Source organism: Cetorhinus maximus, chromosome 3 (assembly GCF_964194155.1).
Source record: "Cetorhinus maximus chromosome 3, sCetMax3.hap1.1, whole genome shotgun sequence".
Classification (NCBI taxonomy): domain Eukaryota; kingdom Metazoa; phylum Chordata; class Chondrichthyes; order Lamniformes; family Cetorhinidae; genus Cetorhinus; species Cetorhinus maximus.
Window position 1 is genome coordinate 168,796,618 of NC_135881.1, and position 24,733 is coordinate 168,821,350.

At 42.5% G+C, this 24,733-nt stretch overlaps 1 protein-coding gene across 1 annotated transcript in view; it reads right to left on the reverse strand.

The window, feature by feature from the left end:
- Positions 1 to 24,733, reverse strand: part of LOC144679024 (putative 2-ketogluconate reductase) — a 34,928-nt gene that overhangs the window by 7,370 nt on the left and 2,825 nt on the right. The gene's annotated exons all lie outside the window — the stretch shown is intronic.

Genomic DNA, 24,733 nt, shown 5'->3' on the forward strand with positions numbered 1-24,733 from the left:
TGACGCATTTATTCCTATTCTGTTTTCTGCCTGTTAGCCAATCCTTAATCCATGCCAGAATATTGCCTCCTATCCCATTTGCTTTAATTTTGCTCATCAACCTCCTGTGGGGGACTTTATCAAAAACCTTCTGAAAACCCAACTATACTACGCCCATCAACTCTCCTTTATCAATTCTGTTAGTAACATCCTCAAAAAACTCTAACAAGTTCGTCAAACATGATTTCCCATTCACAAATCCATGCTGACCATGCCCAATCAGATCACGATTATTCAAGTAACCATTTATCACGTCCTTTATGATAGATTCCAGCATTTTCCCGACTACTGATGTAAGGCTAACAGGTCTGTAGTTCCCGGTTTTCTCTCTCCCTCCCTTCTTAAATAGTGGGGTGACATTTGCGACCTTCCAATCATCAGGAACCATTCCAGAATCTATAGAATTTTGGAAAATGATCACCAATGCATCCACTATCTCTATAGTAACTTCTTTCAACACTCTGGGGTGCAGAATATCAGGTCCCGGGGTCTTGTCCACTTTCAGTCCCATTAATTTCTCCAATACAATCTTCTTACTCATACTAATTTCCTTCAACTCCTCATATTCCCTAGTCCCTTGGATCTCTAAATCTGGGAGATTTCCTGTATCTTCTTCAGTGAAAACAGACACAAAGTAATCGTTTAGCTTCTCTGCCATTTCTCTATTCCCAATTATGAATTCTCCTGACTCTGCCTGTAATGGACCCACATTTGTCTTAGCCAAACACTTCCTTTTTACATACCTATAGGCCAGCATTTTTTGTCCGGCTTGTAAAATGACGCATGGCAATGTCGGGCATGCGTCCCAACGTCTCTGCGCGTCATTCCGATCTTTCGTTCGGTGGGCGTGCACCAGAGTCAGCTGCGCGCCCGCTGAACTATCAAAGGCCTGTTAAGGCCATTGATAAAACAATTAAACAATTTGACAGGGCTGCCCGTTCAACATTAAGGTTTTTTTTTTATAATCTTTAGAATGATCGACCTAAACAGAGTTGGTTTATTTGGTGACCACTTTGGTGCCTTCGGAGACGGTTGTTTGGCCAGTTCCCCTGGCAGCATGAGGCAGGCGGTGCTCTGGATCTCCCTGGCTGAGATGGTGTGGTGCTTGTTGTAGTGAATGAGGTGCGAAACCTCGGAGGCGACGCGCTCGAAAATGTCGACAACGAAGGAATTCATAACCAAGGACATAGGCCTTGGACGAGATCCCAGTTGTAGGGTGGACCCGAGTCAGCATCCTGTACATGTAAGTGGAATAGCTCTGCTTGCGAGACTTTCTCCACTTCTTAGGCGGCTTCCTGGTAACTTTAGTCAGCGACCGTTTTGATGCAATGCGGGACGCACTGCCCTTCACTGCAGCCGCCACATCAGGCATTCCACTCGACTTGGGCCAACTCAAGTAAGTTCCGGGCAGGTGAAGAGCCCAGGCGGCCTTCTCATTTTTCATGAAACCTCATCCATGAGCAGGATGAAGGGTTTATTAAATTAATAAATATTTACTGAACATTTGATAAACGTGTCCCAGCTCATGTGACGCTGTCACATGAGGGGACATGTGTAAATGATTTTTAACTTTTTTTATTCTGAACTTTAAAATTCAACTTTATCTCCCTGAGGCAGCGCTTGTGCCTCAGGGAGATTGCTACACTCTTTTGCACGCATGCACAAAAGAGCGCAGGCTCCGACTCTCCCTCCTTCCCCCCCGCCCGCACAGGTAGCGTGAGCGCTACTGGGTGCACGTCATGCTGGGCGGGCCTTAATTGGCCCACCTGCATAAAATGGCAGCATGCAGCCGATAGCAGCCCTCCCGACGGAGAGAAAATTCTCCCAATAGAAGCTTTTACAGTCCGTTTTTATGTTTTTTGCTAGATTGCATTCATATTCTATTGTCCCTTTCTTTACCAGTTTCTTTGTCTTCCTTTGCTGTATTCTGAAAACTTCCCAATCCTCAGGCTTACAACTACTTCTGGCAACTTTATAAGCCTTTTCTTTTAATCTTAAACCATCCTAAACTTCCTTTGTTAGCCATGGTTGACTGACTGTTTTTGGGTTTTTGCACCTTAAAGGAATGTATAGGTGCTGTAAGCTATGTAAGTTATTTGAAGACTATCCATTGTCTACATACAGTCGTACTTTTTAATGTGTTTTCCCAATCCAGCTCAGCCAATTTGTCCCTCATGCCTTCATAATTTCCTTTATTCAACTTTAACACCCTTGCTTCAGAGTGAACTATCTCACTTTCAAACATAATGTAAAATTCTATCATATTATGGTCACTCATCCCGAAAGGTTCTTTTACAACAAGATTATTAAATTGCCCTTTTTCATTACATAGTACTAGATCTAAAATAGCCTGTCAACATACTGCTCTAGAAAACCGTCCCTAACATACTCCAGAAACTTGTCTTCCACAGCATTAGTGCTCAATTGGTTTACCCAGTCTATATGCAGATTGAAGTCACCCATGATTACTGTATTGCCCATGCTACATGCTTCTCTCATTTCCTGATTAATACCATGTCCCACATTACCACTACTGTTTGGAGGCCAATAAACAACTCCAACCAATGCCTGCTGCCCTTTGCTGTTTCTTAGCTCCACCCAAACAGATTCCACACATTGTTCTTCCAATCTGAGATCCTCCCTTACTAATGCACATTTTCAGTTCAACTCCATCTCCTTTCCCTTCTTGTCTGTCCTTCCTAAACGTCGAATATCCTTGAATATTCAGTTCCCAGTCTTGGTCACCATGCAGCCATGTTTCTGTGATGGCAATTATATCATATCCATTTACCTCTATTTGTGCCTTTAGGTAATTTATTTTATTGCAAAGGCTGCGTGCATTCAGGTAGAGTACTCTTAACTTTGTCTTTTTGAAATCATTCCTCATTCGAAGCATACTCAATGCTCTGCTTTTTTGCTCCTGCCTTCTAGTCTCACTACTACTTCCTGTTACCAACTTTACTTTCTTCCAGTTTGGGCCACCCCTCAGGTTCCCACCCCCCTGACAAGCTAGTTTAAACCCACCCCAACAGCACTAGCAAATCTTGCTGCAAGTATATCAGTCCCAGTCCTGCTATGATGTAACCCGTCCAGCTTGTATAGGTCCCGCCTGCCCCAGAACCGGTCCAATGCCTCAGAAATCTTCCTTCCTACACCAGCCACGTATTTAATTGATGAATCTTTCTATTCCTATGCTCACCAGCACGTGGCACTGGGAGTAATCCTGGGATTACTGCTTTTGAGGTCCTGTTTTTTAATTTCCTTTCTAACTCTCTGAAATCTGCTTTCAGGACATCATTCCTCTTCCTACCTATGTCGTTGGTACCAATGTGGACCACGACTTCTGGCTGATCCCCCTCCCCCTGAAGAATGTCCTGCAGCTGCTCCGTGACATCCTTGACCCTGGCACCAGGGAGGCAACACACCATCCAGGAGTCACGTTTAACGCCGCAGAAACACCTGTCTGATCCCCTAACTATGGAATCCCCTATCACTATTGCCCTTCCATTCTTCTTCCTCCCCCCCCACTGTACAGCTGAGCCGCCCGTGGTACCTCAGGCTTGGCTCTGGCTGTGCTCCCGAGGAACCATCGCTCTCATCAGCATCCAGAATGGAAAACCGATTAGCAAGCAGGATAGACTCAGGGGACTCCTGCACTACCTGCCTGGTTCTCTTAGACTGCCTGGCGGTCACCCATTCCCTCTCTGGCTGTACGCTTCTGACCTGTGGTGTGACCACCTCCCTAACTGTGCTATCCATGAAGTCCTCTGCTTCACAGATGCACAACAGTGACTCCAGCCGCCGCTCAAGTTCCAAAACCTGGAGCTCAAGTTTGTGCCCTAGTGACACTTCTTACAGATGTGTTTGGCTGGGACACATGGTGTAGCCGTGACTTCACACTGACTGCAGGATGTACACTCCACTTGGCCATTCCATAACTCTAAAAGCTATTTATTACGCTTAAAGTAGAATGACCTGCCATCCCATAACTCTAAAAGCTATTTATTACGCTTAAAGTAGAATGAGCAGAACAAATTACTAGTAACTTAACTTCACTACACTTACGCTAACTTTATGTTACTTTGTTCCAGTGAAGCTCAATGCAAACTGGAGGAACAGCACCTCATCTTCCGATTAGGCACTTTACAGCCTTCCGGACTTAACATTGAGTTCAACAACTTCAGATCATGAACTTTCTCCTCCACCCTCACCCTTTTTTGATCCCCTTTTTTCAAATATTTATTTTTAAATTTTTATATATATATTTTTCCCACCTATTTTTATTATTTTTTAAAAAATTATTTCCATTCATTGCTTAATCCCCAACTTTTAGCCTATTTCGATCTTTTCTCCCATACCGTATCCTCCTCCCACCCTACCCCCACTAGGGCCATCTTGTCATTTGCTCATTCTGCTTTCTACACCTAATGTCACCATTAGCATCTCCTTTAGCCAGTATCACCACCATCAACACCCCTTCAACCTTTTGTTTATGACAACTTTCACAATCTCTCCTTTGCCTCCACCTATCACTAGCCTTCTATCCAGCTTTACCTGTCCCACCCCCACTTAAACAGTATATATTCCACCACATTTTTACTTCTCTTTAGTTCTGAAGAAGAGTCATATGGACTCGAAACGTTAACTCTGTCTTTCTCTCCACAGATGCTGTCAGACCTGCTGAGTTTTGCGAGCAATTTTTATTTCTGTTTTATCTTACTTTGGTTTACTTTATTTCACTGTGCTGTATAAGTCTGAGTTACATCTAAAGATATCAGCCTCTTCAAAAAATGTAAACAAATAACCAGGAACTGCCACAGAGTAGTAAAATAAACACATTCATTTTTCTTTATTTAAAATAACAGTGGGCAGAGGAAAATGAAGTACCAATTTTCCTAAATTAAAATGGAATCATTGTAGGAATGTTTAAAAAGGGTGAAGTAATTTCACGTTCCTTGAACAGTTAAAAATAGTATTAGTGAAGAGGTTGAATTTAATATTGAATAAAGTTGGAACTGAACAATTTTTAGGTTGAACAGCATTTGACATTTTGCAGAATTTTAATTTGTATCTTATCCCTCTAGTATTGCAACCTTTTGTTTTCACTGAGGTTCGGTGCAAGCCTTCTGCTGATGTTTCATGCTTACAAACCTCTTTGCTGCACCACTTAAGCCAAGTGCCCATCTATGTCACCTTGGTTCAGTCAATAGAAACCTCACAAAAACAGAATTACCTGGAAAAACTCAGCAGGTCTGGCAGCATCGGTGGAGAAGAAAAGAGCCGACGTTTCGAGTCCTCATGACCCTTCAACAGAACTGAAACCTCACCTCTGATTCAGAAAGTTATGTTCCGGCCCTACTCTACACAGCTGTGCAGTTGTGACCATATGCTGCATTGGTAGTTGCTGTCTTTCATACTGATATGTAAAACCATTAGACCTATCGGTTCAGATGGATGTAAAAGATTCCTCAGCACCATTTGAAGAACAGACTGCTGATGCCCTGGCCAGTATTGCTCCCTCAAACAACAGCAAAATACCAAATTAATTGGTCATTTATTTAAGTTGTTGTCCATGGGACTGTGCTGTGTTCCATTAGCATGACATATTTGTTTACATAAAAACATCAACTTTTCAAAATCATAATTCAGTAGCTATAAGGCACTTGGAGTAGCCTGAGGACGTGATGATGTGCTATATAAATGCAAATTCTCTTCATTTGCATCTTAATTATTTAACACACATCCCCAGTGAACACCCCTCGCCCCGTGACCCAAAAATATCTAAATTAAGCTGTTTGTCCTCCTATTTTGTGATCTTGCTGACAATTATTTTAAAAGTTGGATATTGTGAGAAGCAACTTGAGCAAATCATGCAAAATTGACAAGAATTGCGGTATAGAGTTTCCATTCTTTGAAAATTATCTCCCTAGTGTAAATATCAAAGGTATCACCGCTGCCTAACATAAGACAAACTTAACAAAGAGGATCAGACATTAAATTGAAATAGTTAAAGTTAAATTAGCACAGAGAGTACAATAATACTATAGTTATGGTAATGTCGTCATTATGATAATTGACTAACAGTCCAGAGATTATGGGTTAGATTCCTGCTTTTGGTGGAATAGGTGATCGGGCTGTGAATTGTATTCAAACTGCACTTGTTTTCTGAATTGATTTAATGTTTTGATTTCCTGGTCAAACTCATTTCCATAAGTGGTAAGGTTTATTCGTGTTGCTAAGGTTTAAATTGGTAATGTAAGTAGTTGGTGAGTAGAGACATTCATTAAAATAAATAAATAATTTAATCAATTAAATAGTTAATTAAAACACAAAAAGGATGGCAGTGCAGATGATGTATTGCAACTCTACAGTAAGTGTCTGCACCTTGCGGAATTGGAGCTCAGAGTTGATGAGCTCGAGGCTGAGCTTCAGTCACTGTGATGCATCAGGGAGGGGTAAAGTTACCTGGGCACTTTGTTCTAGGAGACATTCACACCCCTTAGACTAAATCAGACAACCCTAGCCTAAGGTCAGGGACAGGAGAGTGTGACTGTGAGTGAGGCAGGTAAGATGATCGAGAAGTTAGAGGTGGAGGAGCCTCAGCCCTTGCAATTGTCCAACAGGTTCAAGGTTCTTGCAGCTTGTGTGGATGATGATGCAGGGTGGATGAGCAAACTGACCATGGTCACCATGGTACAGGAAGCCATTCAAGTGGGGTGAGTAAATAGGAATGTAGTGGTAATAGGGGACAGTATAGTCACAGAGATGGACACAGTTCTCTGCAGCCGAGAGCGACAGTCCAGACAGCTATCTGCCCACTGCCAGGGCTCAGGACATCTGCTTGGACTTCCTGCCGGAGAGGTACTTGCAGTGGGAGAGAGACATACCACAGAGGTACCAATGACATAGATAGGGTGAGAGATAGATAGAGAAAAGAGGTTCTGCATAGCGATTATGAATAGCTAGGGGCTAAATTAAAAAGCAGGACCTCAAAGATAATAATCTCTGGATTATTACCTGAGCCATGATCGAATTGGCATAGGGTAAATAAGATTAGAGAATTCAATGCATGACTGAAACACTGGTGTGGGAGAAATGGGTTTCAATTCATGGGGCACTGGCAGCAGTACTAAGGAAAATGGGAGCTGTACTGTTGGGATGGTCTTCACTTGAACCATGCTGTTACATTGGGGCATTAGAGAGGGCTTTAAACACTGGGTAGGGGGAAATTATGTGAGGGGAGATATGGTAAATTAAAGGGAAATGACAAGATTAGAAATTTGGGTAAAGGTAGCCAGAATATGGCAGGAAGGGACGTGGTAAACAAACTTAACTGTGCACCAGCAGATAAGGCCAGAGATTGCAAAAATGATAAGAAGACAAAGTTAAAGATTCTGTATCAGAATGCACGCAGCATTCAGAACAAATGGATGGATTGTTAGCACTGATAGAAATAAATATTTATGACCTGATAGCCTTTAAAAGAAACATGGTCAAAAAGTGACCAAGGCTGGGACCTAAATATTGAAGGTTATTTGACATTTCTGAATGACAAGAAGCTAAGAAAAGGTGGTGGGGCAACTCTGTTAATTAAGGGTGACATTAGTCAAGTAGTGGGAGATGATTTTAGCTCAAAAAAGCAATCTATAGCATCAGTTTTGGTAGAGATAAGAAATAGGAAAGGTAAGTGGTCACTTATGGAAGTAATTTAGTTTGAAGGTGAGAAGGGTGGATTAAAGACTAATGTGTTAAACCGAAATAAAGGGAATTATAAGGATTATGAAGGCAGAGTTGGCCAAAGAAAACTGGGAAACTAGATAAAAAGGTAGGACATTTGAGATGCAGTGGCAGACTTTTAAGGAGATATTTAAAAACTCTCCGCAAAGATTTATCTCAATAAGGAAGAAGGGCTCTTTGGGAAGGATGCATCATCTGTGGCTATATAAGGAAGTTAAGGATGGTATCAAATTGAAAGAAACACTGCACAATTCTGCGAAGGTTATTGATAAATTCGGTCCAATCTTCTGACTTAAGAACCAGCAAAGAAAGACTAAAAAAGAGAGGGAGCAATTAGAGCATGAGAGAAAGCTCATAAAAAGATAGTAAGAGTTTCTGCATGTGTTTAAAAAGGAAAAGAGTAACTAAAGGTAATGTTAGTCCCCTAGAAGGTGACTTTAGGGAATTAATAATGGAAAAACAAGGAAACAGTGGAGGCATTGAACAGGTATTGTGTCTGTTTCACTGTAGAAGCCTTAGAAAACTTCCCAAAGATACTTGAAAAATCAAGAGGTGAAAGGGAGAAACTAAAAACCAATCACCATCACCAGGGAAAAAGTACTGGGAAAACTATTAGACCTCAAGATTGAGAAGTCCCCAGACCATGATAGCCTGCATCCTAGGGTCTTAAAAGTAGTAGCTGCAGAGATAGTAGCGGCATTGGTTATAATCTTCCGAAATGCCTTAGATTCTGGATGGGTCCCTGCAGATTGGAAAATAGAAAATTTAACATCTTTATTAAAGAAAGCAGGGAGTCAGAAAGCAGGAAACTATAGGTCAGTTAGCCCAACACCTGTACCTGTCATAGGAAAATTGCTAGAATCCATTATTAAGGAGATTATAGCAGCATACTTAGAAAATTATAATGGAATCTGGCAGAGTCAACATGGTTTTGTGAAAGGGAAATCATGTTTAACTAATTTATTGGAGTTCTTTGAGGAGGTAACAAGCAACGTGGATAAAGGGGAATCTGTAGATGTGGTGTACTTGGATTTCCAAAAGACATTTGATAAAGGTGCCACATCAAAGGTTGCTATACAAAATAAGAATTCATGGCGTAGGTGGTATAACAAGCATGGATGGAGGATTGGTTAGCTAACAGGAAGCAGAGAGTAGGGATCAATGGGTCTTTTTCAGGTTGTGGGGCAAGCTGTAACTAGTGGAATGCCACAGGGATCAGTGCTGGGGCCTCAACTACTTACAATCTATATCAATGTTCTTCATTGCAAGGCCCTCGACCCAGTGGCAGCTCCCATTGACGCTAACTTGGCTCCCCAACCAGTGGTGCAGTGCTGCCAGAGCTCCAACCAGGGCCCGCAGAGCAAAGTGCGGCAGAGCGGAGTGCCAGGGTCCTAGGGAGGGGAGACTGGCTGTGATGTCCGGGAATGGAGGATGTGTGTGTGAGATCCGTTTGTATGCAGGAAACGGGCCCGCACCTTCAGGAGTGAACCGATCCTGACAGCATCCTCCGCCTGGGGAGGCGCCACCTGGCGTTTCGATCGTGTTGGCTACTGGAAGTGTTCAAGAGGTAAGCTACCATCTCAGTAGGATGTGGCATACAGAAGTGCGCCACCAGCTCACTGGGAGAGAAGCACATTCTGCAGGTAAATCCCTCACCCAAGCACTGAGGCGTGGCCAAGTCAGTTCACTTCAAGCCTGTATCCCCCAGAAAGAAAAATGTATTCTGCTTTTCGATTAATGTCCTTTTTTCATTTGTGTTATCACAAGCAGGAGTGAATTAGGCGATGGCCTCTGTTGTAGTAGTCCATGTGGCTCCCACATTGCGGGTTTTTGCTACAATGGCCCTTGCTTGATCTGATCTGCATCAATGACTTGGATGAGGAGACCTATTGTTTGTAGCTAAATTTTTGCTGATGACACCAGGATAGGTAGGAAAATGTTGTCAAGAGGAGGTAAAGAGTCCAAAAAGGGATATAGATAGGTTAAATGAGTGGGCAAAAGATTTGGCAGACGGAGTATAATGTGGGAAAATGTGAACTTGTCGACTTTGGTAGGAAGACTAGAAAAGTAGTATACTTTTTAAATGGAGAAAGATTGCAGAACTCAGTAGTACAGAGGGATCTGGGTGTCCTGGTATGCAGGTCCAGCAAGTGATTAGGAAGTCAAATGGAATGTTAACGTTTATTGCAAGGGGAATGGAATATAAAAGAGAAGTTTTATTGCAGCTGTACAGGGCCTTGGTGAGAACACATCTGGAGTATTATATACAGTTTTGGTTTCCTTACTTGAAAAGGATATAATTGCTTTAGAAGCAGCTCAGAGAATGTTCATTCAACTCATTCCAGGGATGAAGGGGCTATCTGATGAAGAAAGGTTGAACAAGTTCAAGCTATACCCATTGGAGTTTAGAAGAATGCAAGGTAATCTTATTGAAACATATATGATCCTGAGAGAACTTGATAGGGTAGATACTGGGAGGATATTTCCTCTTGCTGGGGAGACTAGAACTAGAGTACACAGTTTTAGAACAAGAGGTCTCCCTTTTAAGCTGGAGATGAAGAAAAATGTTTTCTCTCAGGGGGTCATTAGCCTGTGGAATTCTCTTTCCCAGAGGGCAGTGGAGGTTGGGTCATTGAATTTATTCAAGGCCAAGTTAAATATATTTTTGATAGACAAGGGAGTTGAGGGTTATAGGGGACAGAAAGGGAAGTGGAATTGAGACCACAACGAGATCAGCCAGAGCTTATTGAATGGTGGAGCAGGTTCAAAGGGCGGAATGGCCTACTCCTATGTTCGTATAATCAAAAACAAAATCTTCCATCAATCGGGCAGCATTTCAAAACATATATTTTTGTTCCATTAAAAAGCATTCTTTGATATATTTAAGAGGGGTAATTTGGTGCTGTTTTATTAATATTGCTGAAAATATGCTTATCACCAAAAATAAGCACTCTTACTAAGGGTGTCTATTTCACCACCCATGAATAACCCAGCTTTAAATAACAGAAAATTACTTCAAAAAAACTCTGCACAACCATTTTCTAGTTTTGTTGGTGTGCCAGATAGTGATCAGTTTTGTAGTAAGTTAAATATTTTGTTATACTTAGAAACTTTAAAAAATTGTCTACTAGTGTCCTAGCACCATTTAAAAAAAAGCTTCCTGGAAGGCCCAAAAACAGGTGCAATTAGAGGGAACTTGCCATGGTGAACAATCCAAACTGGGGCAGAGAACAATTTGTGGGCAGGGCCTGCTTCCAAAAAAGGATCTATTCTTGCTGCTCCCCATCCTTATCTACATGCCACCCTTCACTGACAACATCTGAAGGCATGGGGCCAGGTGTAAGATAACACCTAGCTCTAACACTATCACCTCTCTTGACCCCTTCACTGCTTCAGTCTTGTCAGACTGCTTATCCAATATTCAGTCATGGATAATCCATGATCTTCACTAGATGGATAGATGGATACATAGAATGAAAGAACTTGTCTTTATATTGTGGTCTTTACAGCTTCAAGATGTCCCAAAGTACTTTACAGACAATGAAGCAGTTTTTGAAGTGTGATCACTTTTGTAATGTAGGAAACATGGCTGCCAATTTTCCAGCATGATCTACAAAGAGCAAAGTGATAATTGTCTTGTTTTTTTGTTTCAATGATGCACACAGGCTGTTGAAATTGTAGCTGAGCTAACTTCATTGATAACACATTTCCTAACATAAACACATATCTGCAGTAACTGATTTCAATCAAGACAGGCTCCAATATGTGCTATCTGACCTTCAACTCCCATGTCAGGTGACCCCCCTATCTAGTACAGAGTACTGTATAGTATCTAATACTGGAATCCACTTCCACAATCAACTGTCATGACAATAGTGACCAGATAATTTGTTTTAGTATGTTGCTTGAGGAATGAATTTTGACCAGGACATTGTGGGAACTCCTTGACTCTTCATAGAAAGAGTGCCATAGGATCTCTTTACCTTCAGCTGAGGGGGCACCTCATCCAAAAAAAATGGCATCTCTGATAGTGCAGAACTGCATCAGTACTACATTGGCATAGCAACCTGTTATGGCACAGCGGATGGTAAATGCCGAGCTGCTCAAATCCCAGAGGGAAACTTGAAACAGCTGCCAAAATGGCTTTTGCAATTTGCATAGTATGAGGAGCGGTTCTAAACTTAGGAAATGATGTCCCCGACTACTTGTGATGATTTTATAGTAAAGTAAACATTTATTAAAAGCATAAAGGGAAAAAAATACAATTACACTTAAACACAAGAATGGTTTTGCACAGTAAACAGTACTTTAAAACCACAAAATCTTAACTTAACTACCCTCAGAGCTAACTGTCCCTATTTCTGTTCAGCAACTATCCTTGTAGATTTTAAAATCTATAGGATTCCAGTAATTTTTACCACACACAGTGCCTTTTTTTCTTGGGGTGTCCTCGGAGGCTGACAACAACCAGGTCTTCAGGTCTGGCCTTGTTCACACTGTCCTCTTGGAGTTCTGCCCAGCCATCATGCAGTCTTCTGGGAGATCTAAGCAGCTACCCCCTCATCTAGACTTCAGTATTTCCTTAAATGCATTCCTTCCCTTTGATCTCTCTATTGTTTCAACCAGTTTCTTCAGAAATGCTTTCTTCCCAGGATTGATTAAATTGTTCTTAGCTCTTAGACTTGTAAAAACAAACTTACCCTATCTTTACCTCACTTCCTTACACCTTTTTACAACCTGTGTATCCCCCACTTTGAACTAAAATTCAATTCAAACTATTCCTGTTATTTCTTTATGTAAAACTCTGATTGAAGCTTCTCTTGGTTCATTAACATATCAAAACCACTTCTTACTGTTGACTTTAGACCCTTGCCGTTACTCTAGCTCTTAATCCAATTACAGTCTGACTTCCAGTACATAAGAAAATATGCCAGGGTTATTACCAGATGAAAAATATTACAATTTCTTGTTATCTTGACAAACTTAAATTTTTGATGGAGTTGGACCTGAACCCACAACTGTTTAACTCAGAGGCAAGAGTGCTACTACTGGGCTACGACTGGCACATAAACATTAAGAAGATTGAAACCAGCTTCTTCAAACACTGTCATGAATTCTGTACTCTTGCTGCCATTCCCATTTCCACCTTGGTCACTGTCTCAGGATGTCCAAGTCACCTGGGCAACCAGTACTCAGCATCTAAACTCATATCCTTTCCATCACAATGACAGCCCATTCCTGTCTTCCCCATCCATTTCTGTCCAGGCCTTAGTCCATCTGCTGCCAAAATCTTCATCCATGCCTTTGTCACCTTCAGCCTCTACACTTTCAATGTTCTCCGGGCCAGCCTTCTTTTGCTCACTGTTGTATATTGGTTATGAGTCCACCAACACCTTATTTAAAATTCTCATCGCTTATGTTTAAATTTCATCAGGCTTTTATCCCTCTCTAGCTTTGTATACTCCTCCAGCCTTACAAATCTCCAAGAACTTTGCATTTCTCCAATTCTGGGCTCTTGTGGGGAAGCAGCCCCTGCCGCTTCCCCACCTAATATTAGTGCCTGTGACTTTGGCTGTCTAAGTCCATGCTCCAGAATCCTCTCTCTAACCTCTCTGCCTTCCCACTTCACATTCTTCTTCAAGATCCTCCTCAAAACTCACCTCTAACAAACTTTTAGCTACCCCATCTTATCTCTCCAGCAAACAGGACCTCAAGGGTTAAAATCACATACAATTGGCATAGAGATAGCTGATCAAGAGGGGAATACATGCTTGAAGGAGTGGTGTGGGAAAGAGGAGTTGCATTTCACGGGGCACTGGCACTAGTAGTGGGACAGGAAGGAGCCCAATGGGATGGGATCTATCTGAATGTTGTACTGGGACCAATGTCTCAGTGGAAATGATAAATAGGGTGATTACAAGATCTTGAATAGTAAATGGAAGCTGGGCTCAATTGGAAAACATACTATAAATAATAATTTGCAAACTAATAAAGAATAGTCTATCAGTCAAAAACTTCGCTTTCAGCAATACAGATAAAGGGTAGGCAGTGACGTAGTGGTATTGTCACTGGACTGGTAATCCAGAGACCCAGCATAATGCTCTGGGGACCAGGGTTTGAATCCCACCATTTGCGTTTGAATTCAATAAAAAAATCTGGAATTAAAAGTCTAATGATGACCATAAAAAAACCATTGTCAACTGTCAGGAAAAACCCATCTGCTTCACTAATGTCCTTTAGGGAAGGAAATCTGCCGTCCTTACCTAGTCTGGCCCACACGTGATTCCAGACCACAGCAATGTGGTTGGTTGACTTTTAAATGCCCTCTGAAGTGGCCTAGCAAGCTGCTCAGTTCAAGGAGAATTAAGGATGGGCAATAAATGCTGGCCTAGCCAGCGATACCCACATCCCATGAACGAAAAAAAAGGAGACGGGAATAAGAAATGTGAGAGTAATACATTAGAGCAGAAAGAAAAAGTAGGCTGTGTTTCCCAAATAAGCATTGTTTATTACAAACATTGGAGTATTAAGAACAAACTGAATAAATTGCAGGTGCAAATTTAACTTGGAGGGTATGACACGGTAGCCATTATAAGACATGGCTGCAAGGTGCAGGGACTAGAAACTAAATATACTAGGTTTTAAGGCCTACAGAAAAGATAGGGAAAATGATAGAGGAGGAGAGGTTGCCGCTTTAGTGACTAAGGATGAAATTATTTCATAAGAGGAAATAAAGTGAGGTAAGCAGACAGTGGAGAATTTATGGATTGAATTAAGAAACAGAAAAAGATTTAAGGTTGTAGTTGGAATTGTGTATAGGCCCTCAGTAGCAACTGTGAAGTGGTAGATTTGAATAAATACAGAGATTAGGAAAGCATGTAGCAAAGACAGTGTAGATTTAATGGAGGATTTTATCTTTCATGTAAATTCAGATAAGTAATGAATTTCTTGCATGTGTTTAGGTTAGTTAACTGTAACACCATGTCCTTGAGGTCATGCCGTTTCAATTTAGTAATGAGTAATAGCCAAACAGCCCAACAGAAGTTAAAATGTATCTTTTTTCATTCATTGATGGAATGTAGGTGTCGCTGGCTAGGCCAGTATTTATTGCGCATCCTTAGTCTGACAGTGATCATAATATGATTTAGTTCAACATAGTATTAGGAAGGAGAAAAACAAAATAGCTACTAAAGGTTCTGGATTTGGATAAGAAATGCTTTAGTGCAATGAGACAGAGAATATCCACAGTAAACAGGGCAAATTTGTTAATGAGTAAAATGACAGAAGATCCATGGGAGGTGTTCAAAAAATAAAACCACTTTATATCCCCAAGGGAAGGAACTTTACTTAGCAAAAACACAACCATGGACAATTAAAGAGGTAAGTGACACGCAAAACTAAAAGAAAATCCATACAAAAATGCAAAAAGAGGCAAACAGACAAATCAGATAGTAACAACTGCAAAAAGGGAGCATGAGAAACTTACAAGAGATATCAAAACCAACACAATATTTTTAAACAATTATACTAAGGAAAAGAGGGTGATCAGGTCCCTTAAACCAATAACTATGATATTGCCAATGAAAATAAGGAAAAGGTGGACATGTTGAACAAGCACTTTGCATCATTAGAGGAACAGTATCCCAACAAACTAATACTGAATCAGGGACAGACTCACAAAAAGTAACACAAGCAAAAAAAAAAGTAAAGAAGAATATAATATCACTAAAAGAGTGACAAATCTCCAGGGCCAGATGGTTTCCACCCCAGTATTTTAAAGGAAGTAAATGAAACATTGTGGATGCCCTAACTATAATCTTCCAAAGTTTTCTTTACTCAGGAATCTTTCCTTTAGATTGGAAAATGGTGCATGTCACTCTGTTATTTAAAAAAAGTGAGACAGGGAAACCAGGGAATTATAGACCAGTTAGCCTAACATCGACTGTCAGGTAATTCCTGGTCTATAATTAAGAAGAGAATCACTGAACATTTTGAAAATTTTCAGTCGATCAGAGAAAGCCAAAATAGATTTGTAAAGCATAGATTATGCCTGGTGAACCAGACTGATTTTTTTTGAAAAGGTGACTAAAGTAATGCACATGGAAATGCCTATGGATGTTATTTATATGGACTTCCAGAAGGCATTTCATAAAGTATCTCATAAGAGACTGTTAGCTAAAGTTGAAGGACATTTTGAAGCTAATGGAATTGAAAGCAAATTATTGATCTGGTTAGGAAATTGGCAGCATGGCAGGAGACATGTAGTAGGGATTTTGGACAGATAGTCTAATTGACAGGATGTGACGAGTGGTGTCCCGCAAGGGCCTGTGTTGGGGACTCAACTATTCACCATATTTAATAACAACTTCATTGATGGGATGAAAGCCGTATATCCAAGTTTGCTGATTCACAAAGATAGGCAGCATTGAGAGCAGTGTAGATGGTAGCATAGAGGTATTAATAGATTAAAGTGAATGGGCTAAACTGTGACAAGTGAATTCCAATATAGGCAAATTTGAGATCTTCCACTTTGGACCTAAAAAAAAGGATAGAACATGGTACTTTCTAAATGGTGAAATGCTAGAAAAGATGGATTTTCAAGAGACTTAAGGGTTCCAGGTACATATATCATTAAATTGTCATGAACAGGTACAATAATTTTTTAAAAACTAACAGAATGCTGATCTTTATGTCTAGAGGACTAGAATACAAGGATATAGAAGTTATGCCACAACTCTACAAAGGTTGTTTTTAAGATCACACCTAGAATACGGTGACAAGCCTGGGCAGCACACCTTATGAAAGATATTAGGAGGATGCTACATAGATTTACCTGGACTCCAGAAGTTAAAATATGAGGAGGGGTTAAACAAACCAGGCTTGAATTCCATGGAACTTGGGTTAAGGGTGATTTGATCAAAGTTTCCAAGATATAAAAGGGGAACATATAGGGTAGATAAAGAAAAACTATTTCCGTTGGCTGACCATCTCGGATGAGAAAGCATAGGCTAAAAATCAGAGCTGGACCTATAAAGAGTGAAATTCTGAAACCCTTCTGCAAACAAAAAGTGTGGTTGAAGTTTGGAATTTTCTTCCACAAAGGGCAATTGATGATAGATCAATTGGTAACCTTAAATCTAAGATTGATAGATTATTGCTAACCAAAGGTACTATCACATATGGGCAATGTCAGCTATGTGCAGTTCTGTTGCAGATCTGCCATGGTTTCATTGAATGGTAGAACAAATTTAGGGGGTTAAATGGCCCATTGTTGTTCTTATGTTCCTAACATCCCAGACTCAAGCCCAACATTTAGCCACATTCAAAACCTGGCTGGGGTGGAAATAGGAATTTTGCCATAAGAAACTGTAGCCAGGGACTGATGGAAACAGTCCCCAGCTATCATTGGAATGGGGTTTCCCTTAATATTGGGAGGGCTGGGGATTCCTGCTTCACAATGCGTGATCAACTGGATGCCGGGGCTCACGATTTCCCCAAGATTGGGGGGAAATTCCAAGGCTGAGGAGGCCCATGGATTCCTTGACAGGCTTTCAGATAACATCAGGCTGTGGCTTTTGAATTTTAAGTCATCCACCACGTGATCCTAGATGGAACTTCATGCATGGCCTGAATCATCACTATAAATACGTGGTAAGGAAGTTGTAGGTAAGATCTTGATTTTTAGGATTTTAATTCTTCATTTTGTAGACTGAAGTGTTAACTCTAATGATAGCTCCTTACGCACATGTTCAGTAGCTACGTCACAGTGATGTGAAGCATCTCAGAGAGTAGCTCCAGATTTGTATTGGTCTTATTTAACCTTTGTAAATAGTTAGCATGTAAATAAATGCTTTTGAGCAAAAGACCATTGGGTCCAGCAAGATCTCTTCTAGAGTAAGAAGCTAGTGAATCCAGAGATAAATCCATAATAACAGATGGTGGCAGCAGTGACTACACCCATAGAGGAACAGTAGAAAATGACAGGGAAAGCTCAAGTGAAGCCCAGCAACAGGGCAGGGCAGCAGGTGAAGGACTTCAAGGCCAACCCAGCAACCACACAGGAGATGACCAAATAACAAGGACAGCCCAGCGATTGGCAAGACGAACAATGCGAGAAAAGACATTCTTCAACCAGGGTGAGAAATGGCTACTACTTTACCCTGACTAGAATCCATTCAAAATATAGATGGCCCCAAATAGACTAAGCAATGGCAAAATTGGCAATGGCGTTTTACCCTGTACCGCAACCCCTCAGGTCTTGCGAGTAAAGGGAACAAAGATCATGTTAGCACTTCATTATACAGTGTTGGGACCATAGCAAATGACGTGCTGGCCAAACAGGGGTCAAACAAAGAGACAACCTCCTACGAGGATGTCAGCGGTGCCTTTGATTCATTGTTCAGTCTTCGTAAAAACATTGGCTGGAATTTTCCAGCCCTATTGCCATTGGGCATCATGCCGGATGGGGGCACCAAATGCCGAGAAGGCCAAAAATTGGTTTCACACCACTGTAAAACCAGTTTGCAATCATCTGCTCCACCTGTCAATGGCAGGCCATGTTTCCCGCCGCCACACGTTGGGAATATAATTTCAATACTTTAGCATCTCATTATAAGCCCTGCTTGCCAGAGTCATCCCCCCACACTGGATCACCCAGGCACATCGGCATGTATTTCACAACTATACGTGAGCGACATGCATCAAGCAAGCTGCACTTCACTTGGGACTTCAAGGTTTGTTTGTCTACCTTGCATCAGGCAGCACTTGCAGTCATCAGTGCTAGGCTTGGCAGGCAGCACAACATCACTTTTAGGGGGGCTCACGGGCAGGTCTCTACCTACCAGACCTTTTCAATGGCTACGGGGCAAGGGCTTGCTTGGGGAAGGGGTGAAGTGGCCTCAGGAAAGGGAGAGGTTGCACTGGGGAAGAGGGGTGTGTGTCGGGGCACATGTCGATCTGTGCAAGTGGCCTCAAGATGGTGGAGGCAGAGGAGGCAGTCTCCAGAGGAGACACGAGGTCAAATAGAGATGTACGGGTGTGTGTGAGAGAGTGAGTGGTGGTGTCCCTTAGATTGGCAGTGAGAGAGATGCCAGTGAATGTGTGATGGCCTTGAGAGTGAGAGAGTTGAGAGTGATGAGATGGTTGCCTTACCCTGGCGGCACAGATGAGATCATTCATCCATTTTCTGCTCTGGATGGCCGACCTCTTGTGTGCAGCGTTGGCAGTGACCAACACTGCCACCGCCTCCTGAGGCGGAGTGGTCAGATCGATGGATGTCCTGCGGCCAGAGCTGGGATAGAAGACATCTCGGCGGGCCTCTGCACTGTCCAGAGGGCGTCCCAGGGATACATCACTGAAATCGGGGGCGGGGCTGTGCTCTTCTTGGCTTTTGGGGCCATGTCTTCACCAGAGCAGTCCTGGGCTGCAAGTGGGCAAATTGGAGGTGGCCCGCCAGCGAGATGGCATGTTTCCCGTGGCTGCATAATTAATGAATGGGAATGGTGAAAACCTGCCATTGTGGCCGGCAAATAAAACCATATTTTTCCCACCCACTATCTGGGACAATTCTGTCCATTGTCATAGAGAGGGCAGAATTTAATCAGTCAAAAACAAGGTAAAGGGATTGACTCATTCATTAATGAATTGTACCGCCTAGCTGAAAATTGAGAGTATGGGTCATTAAAAGACAACCTGAGTTGGTGTTATAGATGAGAATCTCTGACTTCTTACAGTTTCGAGAAGATTGAAATTTAAGCAAACCTGTACAACTGGCCAGGCAGGCCAAAGAGTGGAGGCAGAATAAGGTTTTGTCAGAAATGCAAGGGAAATTTCCGAAGAACAGCCTGACGAAATCATTCAATTTGTGGGTTAGAAAACTAAAAGTATTGCAAGGCAAAAACTAGGGAAATGCCCTAAAAAAGTGACAACCGCCATTTACCAATGTCCCCGCTGTGGCGGGAAGGAAATCCACAGGCTGGAAGAATGCCCTACCCAAATTACACAGTGCCATGGGCGTGACAAGTTAGGCCATTTTAAAGTGTTCCAGGAAATCTGTGTTTACAAGTCCAAAGGAGAAATTGATGAACGGAACCTCCATTCGAGAAATTCAGGTTGATTCAGAATGCAGTGACTAAGTCTTCATAGACAAAACTCCATCCCTGTGACCACAGGAGGACACCATAGATCTTTAATTTCTCTTCAAGGTGAGACTAGATGCAGCAGGAGACAGGTGCACCAGGATGAAGGTGATAAGCTGCAAGGTGACATTCTAGACCATAATTTTCTCTTTCAGTAAAGAGTGGAAGAGGATGATAGCTACGATGGAAGAGGAGATCCTGAACTTTGCTTTGCTTTTTGAAGACAGCCTAGATTCTGATGAAGTTTCAGAGATGTCCAGGTCCACTAAGAAGCAAACTCATACTGAAGAGCCTGTGTAAGCTGAGCCACTGCCTACAGACAATCATTTTTTTTCTTTGGAATATTCTTTGTCCTTCTCTTCGTCCATCTGATTCGATCATGGATGAGGCATTACACAATACTTCATTCATTGCAGTAGTAGAAGTTTGTTGGCCCTCTACGGCTGTAGAAATGTTCACAGGAGCAGACAGAGCTTTATTCTTTCAAGCCAGAGCAGTCAGCAGTCCAACCTTTCCCCAAAGTACCAAGAAGGGAAAGAAAAAGAAAAGGAAAATCTCTGTTCAGTGCCTTTATACTGCCAACCAGAAGCAGGAATCTGTGTCTGAGGAGATCGGTGTCTTCCGAGAAGATTCAGAGAACATACGTCTTCAAAGAAAGCTGAGAACATAGTCGGAGAGTAATGCCACCGGCGCAGGGGACTGAGGCGGGGTATAGAGTCATAGAGGTCTACAGGGCAGAGAAAGGCCCTTCGGCCCATTGAGCCTGCACCAGTCAAACAAGTACCTAACTATTCTAATCCCATTTTCCAGCACTAGGCCCACAGCCTTGTACGCCATGGCATCGCAAGTGCACATCCAAATACTTCTTAAATGATATGAGGGTTTCTGCCTCTACCACACTTTCAGGCAGTGAGTTCCGGATTCCCACTACCTTCTGGGTGAAACAAATTCTTCCTCACATCCCCTCTAAACCTCCTGCCCCTTACCTTAAATCTATGCGCCCTGGTTATTGATCCCTCTGCCAAGGGGAAAGGTTCCTTCCTGTCTACCCTATCTACGTCCCTCAATTTTATACACCTCAATCATGTCTCCCCTCGATCTCCTCTGCTCCAGGGAAAATAACCCTAGTCTATCCAATCTCTCCTCAACTAAAACTCTCCAGTCCAGGCAACATCCTGGTAAATATCCACTGCACACTCTAGAGAACTGCACGCAATACTCTAACTGGGGCCTAACCAGTGTTTTATACAGTTCCAGCATAACCTCCCTGCTCTTATATTTTATGCCTCAGCTAATAAAGGCAAGTGTCCTATATGCCTTCTTAATTACCTTATCTACCCGTCCTGCTACCTTAAGGCATTGGTGGACATGCACACCAAGGTCCCTCTGACCCTCAGTACTGCTCAGGGTCCTACCATTCATCGTGTATTCCCGTGCCTTGTTTGTCCTGCCCAAGTACTTCACCTCACACTTATCCAGATTAAATTCTATTTTGCACTGGTCAGCCCATCTGACCAGCCCGTCTATATCCTCCTGAGGATAAGGCTATCCTCCTCACCATTTACCACCCCACCAATTTTCGTGTCATCCGCGAAATTACTGAACAACCCTCCTACATTCAAGTCTAAATCATTTATATATACCACAAACAGGATGGGACCCAACACCGATCCCAGTGGAACCCCACTGGACTCAGGCATCCAGTCACAAAAACACCCTTGACCACCACCCTCTGCTTCCTGCCACTCAGTCAATTCTGGATCCAATCTGCCAAATTGCCTTCGATCCCATGGGCTCTTACCTTCATTATCAGTCTCCCATGTGGGACCGGGACCTTATCAAAAGCCTTGCTGAAGTCCAAGTAGACTACGTCAAATGCATTGCCCTCATCGACACATCTGGTCACTTCTTCGAAAAATTCAATCAAATTGGTCAGACATGACCTCCCTTTAACAAAACCATGCTCACTGTCCTTGATTAATCCCTGCCTCTCCAAGTGTAGATTGATTCTGTCCCTCAGAATTGCTTCCAATAGTTTCCCCACCACTGAGCTTAGACTGACTGGCCTGTAGTTCCCTGGTTTATCCCTTCCTCCCTTCTTGAAAACGGTACCACATTGGCTGTCCTCCAGTCCTCTGGCACCTCTCCTGTGGTCAGAGAAGTATGGAAAATTATTGCTAGCCTCCCTGCTATCTCCTACTTTGCCTCACTCAACAGCCTGGGATACATTTCATCCGGGCCTGGAGATTTATCTACTTTTAAGCCTGCCAAGAACTTAGAACCTCCTCCCTTTCTATGCTAATTTCTTTAATTATATCACAGTCCTTCTGCCTGATTTCCATACCCACGCTGTCCCTCTCACTTGTGAACACAAAGTATTAATTTAGAACTCTACCTACATCTTCTGGCTCCACACACAAATTACCACTACAGTCCTTAATGGGCCCTACTCTTTCCCTAGTTATCCTCTTACTCTTAGTGTACTTGTGAAATAACTTTGGATTTTCCTTTATTTTACCTGCCAATGTTTCTTCATGCCCCGTTTTTGTTCTCCTAATTTCCTTTTTAAGCTCCCCCCTACACATTCTATACTCCTCTAGGGCTTCCGCTGTTTTGAGCCCTCGGTATCTGTCACAAGCCTCCCGTTTTCTCTTTATCCAATCTGGTATATCACTCGAAATCGAGGGTTCCCTGGATTTGTTGGTCCCACCCTTTGTCTTTACTGGAATATGTTGGCCCTGTACTCTCCCTATTTCCTTCTTGAATGAGTCCCATGGCTCTGATGCAGATTTACCTAAAAGTAGCTGCTCCCAGTCCACTCTGGCCAAATCATATCTGATCTTATTAAAATCGGCCTTCCCCCAATTTAGAACTCTGATTTCTGGACCATCCTTGTCCGTTTCCATAACAACCTTGAATCTAACGGAGTTATGATCACAATCTGCAAAATGTCCCTCCACTGATACCTCTATCACTTGCTCAGCTTCATTCCCTAAAATTAAGGCCAGGACCGCCCCCTTTCTTGTCGAACCTTCTACACACTGGCTTAAAAAGCTCTCCTGGATGCATTTTAAGAATTCTGCTCCCTCTAAACCTATCACACTATGACTAACCCAGTTAATGTTGGGGAAGTTGAAATCCCCCACTATTACTACCCATTACTTTTACATTTCTCTGAAATCTGCCCACATATTTGCTCTTCTATTTCTCTCTGACTGTTTGGGGGCCTATAGTACACTCCCAGCAATGTGAGTGCTCCTTTTTTGTTTTTAAATTCTACCCATATGGCTTCATTTGGGGAGCCTTCTAAGATGTCATTTCTCCTTACTGCTGTAATTGATTCCTTGATCAATATTGCGATACCCCCCTCCTCTTTTCACCTCCTTCCCTGTCTCGGCTGAAGATCCTATATCCTGGAATATTGAGCTGCCAATCCTGCCTCTCTCTCAACCATGTCTCTGTAACAGCAATGACATCATACTTCCACATGTTAATTTGTGCCCTCAACTGATCTGCCTTATTCATCAGACTCCTTGCATTAAAATAAATACCATCCAACCTTGCCAAGCTCCCTTGTGCCTTAACTGGCCTATAATTTCTATGCCTTCCAGGCTTACTTGCTCTCTCTTCTAATTTTGGTTGTGCATCTCCTCCTGATGAACCTCCTCTCAGGATCCTGTCCCCCTGCCAAGTTAGTTTAAACCCTCCCCAATAGTACTAGCAAGCCTCCCACAAGGATGTTGGTCCCATTCCGGTTCAGGTGCCACCCATCCACCTTGTACAGGTTCCACCGCCCCCAGAAATGGTCCCAATGTCTCAGGAATCTCAAGCCCTCCCTCCTGCATCATCTCTCCAGCCACACATTCATCTGGACTAACCTCCTATTTCTATACTCACTAGCACATGGCACCGGAAGTAACACAGAGATTACTACCTTTGAGGTCTTGTTTTTTAAATCTGCTTCCTAGCTCCCTAAATTCTGCTTGCGGGACCTCATCCCTCTTTCTACCTATGTCATTGGTACCAATATGTACTACAATCTCTGTCTGTTTGCCCTCCCCCTTTAGAATGCCCTGCAGGCGTTCAGTGACATACTTGACCCTGGCACCAGGGAGGCAACATACCATCCTGGAGTCACGTTTACGGCCGCAGAAACACCCGTCTGTTTCCCTTACTATCGAGTCTCCTACCAGTATTGCTCTTCCCCTCTTTTTCCTCCCCTCTGTGCAGCTGTGCCACTCACAGTGCCATGGACGTGGCTGCACTCCCCAGAGAAACCGTCACTCTCACCGTTTTCCAACATAGACAAACGGTTCTCGAGCGAGATGTACCCTGGGGATTTCCTGACTACCTGCCTGACACCTTTCTTCTGACTGATGGTCACCCATTCTCTCTCTGTCTGCACTTCCGTAAGCTGAGGGGTGACCACGTCTAAAAACGCACTATCCACGAAACCCTCAGCCTCGCGGATGCACCTCAGTGCCTCCAGCTGCCGCTCAAGCTCTGAAACTCGGAACTCAAGTGGGCAGCTGGTGGCACTTCCTGCATACGTGGACTGTCAGAGCACAAAGAGCGTCTAAGGCTTCCCACGTTGCAGGTGGTACATAACACGGGACTGACCTGCCCTGCCTCTAGTTGAAAAAAAAACCCTTATTTTAAGTTAAATACAGTAAAAAAAATTAAATTATTTATGTACTTTAAATAAAAACTAGAACTCTTACCTTTCCTTAGCTTAATCTATTTTAAACTGGAGAAAAACACTTACCCTGTACTCACCAATCAGCTCTCACCTTTGTGCTGATGTCACTTTTTGAAGCTTC